Here is a 3321-nt window from a genome sequence, read left to right on the forward strand (position 1 = left end):
TTCCAATGGCCCCTTGGAACTTAGAATGGCCCATAGGAGCCATTGCAGACAGCATGCGAGCTGGGACAGCCCCTGGCCACTGAAGAATCAGGAGGCACATTGCCTCCCAGGTCAGTCTCTGTGCCAGGCTCAGCACCAATGCAGAGATGAATTCCCCACCAAGGGGCTTTCCCAACCCCTCTTCCCAGCTGCCAGGGCAGCTCCAGGTCCAGTCTCAGGTTCTATAGGGTCCTATGCAAAGTGACACAAAGTAGCTAGAAAGCCAGCTTAACTGGCTCACTGCCACTCCTTGCCCTGTTTCAAGGGGGAAGGATAAGACATCCCTACATCCAGCGATCCCCAGCTGTTGGAACTGCCCCTTGGGCCCATGAAGCAGTTGGGCATAACTTAGAGCAGCCCCAAGGTTTACAGCCATTTGCGCTCTCCCCTGTTTCACATATCTCAGCAGCAGCTGGGGATCTAGCCCTTAGCTTAGATATGTTGCTCACCATGCCATCTAACCCTGCTCAGAGCAGATCGCCTCCACACAGTGCTTAGGCCAGTGGTCGGCCATGTACACTGCAGCTGCTGCTGTTAACCCCTGTGGCACTGAGCCAGCTTGAGCAATGGCAGGGAAGTTTTGCAAACTACTCCTAGGGAAGGCTATAGCTAGTGAAGGACTTGAAGTCCACCCCCAGCCCCTGACTGCACGTGCACGCAGACACACACTCCAGCAGATCCCCTCCCCTGAGGACAGGCAGAAGAGTTTTTCTAAAGGAGTCTTTACATTGGGATTGTACAAGGCTTTTACAGCTGGTAATTGGTGCCCACGGCGGCTAATGGCATTCCACCTGTTCCTTAACCCGTGACTCATTCCTCTACAGCAGGCAGCGTTACCTCCCCGGGGCAGGGAATTCGGGCACCCCCCAGGGAGCAGTGATACAGTCCAGGGTGGAACCGAAGCCAGGGAACATTACTGGGTTAATGTTTACCTTGGATTCCTCTCTTCCCCTCCATCACATCTGGAACCAGCTGGAGCTGGGCTTGTGGAATGGATCAGCGTAGGCCAATGTGACCCCTGAAACAAACCAGGAGGGAATGGAATGACTCCTGGAAGGAGCCTGGGAGGGGCAGTGCTGTCTAGTGGTTAGAGCAGTGTGGTGTGGGGGTCAGGATCTCCAGTGTGCTATTCCAAGCTCTGCCAGACTTGCTTTGTGACCTTATAGAAGTCATCCTTGCCTCCGTTTCCCTATCTTTAAAATGGGGATAACGCCTGCATCTATGGGGTCCTCTCTCATCCACATCTGCTGCCATATGTTCAGGTGACAGCAGTGGACCCAATGACCGTTTATGTTCTGCACCAAACAAGAACATCTCCAAAGATCTAGTGTCTCCCCAGCTCTCGCAGGAGGCTCCCCGATGGCTGTATTTGTAGAACCCTTTGAACAGCAGCACACTCTTTGACGGATTGGTGGGGGCACAGCCACGGCATTCAGAGGTGCACCATTCTAGTTAGCCAGCCTGGGGATTACTGCCATGCACGCTCCATGGTGGCTTGCCTGGAGACTGTTCAGGAGCCGCAGCAGGGGCAGAAGGCAGCTGCCTGATCCTGAATCACTGTCAGGGATTTCCCTACATCTCGTACCCCCCAAATTCCCCCATCTGCCCCCCAGCGGTCAACTAGTTATAGGCAGTGTTGCCAATTTAGTCATTTTTCACCCCACCCCCCCGTAAATTTGAACACCCCCTCTAATTTCAATTCCTGGGGGAAAACACTGTGTGGTTCACAGACAGCCCCATGGCACCAATGCTCCAGGAGCTGCACTGGCTGCCTGTTAGGACCTGGGTGCAGTGGAAGGTGTCGTTTTTGACCTCTAAAGCCCTCAGCGGTCTGGGTTCTGTCACAATTGCACTCAATGGCGGCACTTGAGCAACAGTCTCCCTTGTTTCAATGGGAGGGGGTTGCTAGCAGGGCAGTCTCCAGGATGGGTCACCCTTGGGCCTTGCTTCCACACTGTCCAACAGAGGTCACTTTGCAAGAGGCACCCTGGTGGCAGAAGTGGCATCCCTGGGATGGGTGGGGTGAGGGTTCTGAGGGGGGTGGAGGGGGCACACGTCTGGACAAGGGTGAAGTCTCTGGCTAATGCCTGGGCTACGTTCTGTACTGCTGTAGGGCTGCTCCAGGAGGTTGCTCTGGGTTTTCGTGGCTGTAGGTAAAGACGCAGGCACTGATGTAAGAACAAATTACCTCATCCCAGGGGAGCTGTGAGGATCAGTGAGTTCATCTTTGCCCAGAGCTGGAAAACCACAAAGCACTAGCTCAGGGCTAAGCATCGTTATGGGGACACAAAGGGGACTTGGGCCCAGGCAGAGGCTGGGCTAGACAATGCCAAATACCCACCTCCTGCGAAAGCAACAAGCATTCAGCCTCTGCTGATCTCTGCCCCTCCCAGCCCTTGTTGGCCCAGTCCTGGTCTCATGCAGACCTGCATCCAGGGCTCTCCTCCCTTCATGCTGCTCCCCATCACCCCTAGCATGGGGCTGTGCTGGGGGGCTCCAGCACTACCTGGCCCACGCTTTTTTCCAGCCCTGTGTCTGCCTGCTCATACCAGTTCCAGCGCTGTCTACCTTCCCCCATCCTCTGCAGGTCCCCCAGCGCTCCCCAAGCATCCAGCCGCTCCCAAGTGCTAAAGGACTCCGCAGCTCGGTCAGCAATTGCTCTGCAAAGCAGCCCTGGCACCGATGGAGGGAGGGTTCTCCAAGCTAACCACATGCCTGAGAGAGCTATCACTCCCCGAGGGGTGCTTCTAACACCAGCCACCCTCCCAGGAGTGTGCTGCACACACACTGCCTCCTGACCCCCTCCACTCCTCTCCTTCCTTCCCTTCATGTCAGTTTCTTCATCACTCTGCTTCTCTCTTCCTCCTTTTCCCTCAGCATGTGAGAGGAGGGGGCAGGAAGGGGGAGGGGGGCTGGATTTCAGGCACAGCTGGTGCCAGCTCCAGAGTCAGAGTGGTGGGTTGAGGACAGCCTCTGTTCGAAGGGTGAGGCAATCCCCAACCTTCCAGCAGCCCCGCTGGCTCGCCCCTCTCCTATTATTCCCCTGGAGAAGGACCCAGATGGCAGAAGCCCCAGACTCCCGGAGGTAACAAGAGCTACAGGAACAAAGGTTCTGAGAGACCCGGGCAACCTCAATGTTCCCCTGACTTTCCCAGAGAGGGACCAGCTGTCTGAGTCCGAGCAGGGGAGAGAGCAGGTTAGGAGAGGCATGAGGTAGGGATAGGAGAGAAATCCCCCAGCACCCCAGTCCTGCTGTTAATGCAAGCAGCAGCCCCTCCTCCG

Source organism: Caretta caretta, chromosome 1 (genome assembly GCF_965140235.1).
Source record: "Caretta caretta isolate rCarCar2 chromosome 1, rCarCar1.hap1, whole genome shotgun sequence".
NCBI lineage: Eukaryota > Metazoa > Chordata > Testudines > Cheloniidae > Caretta > Caretta caretta.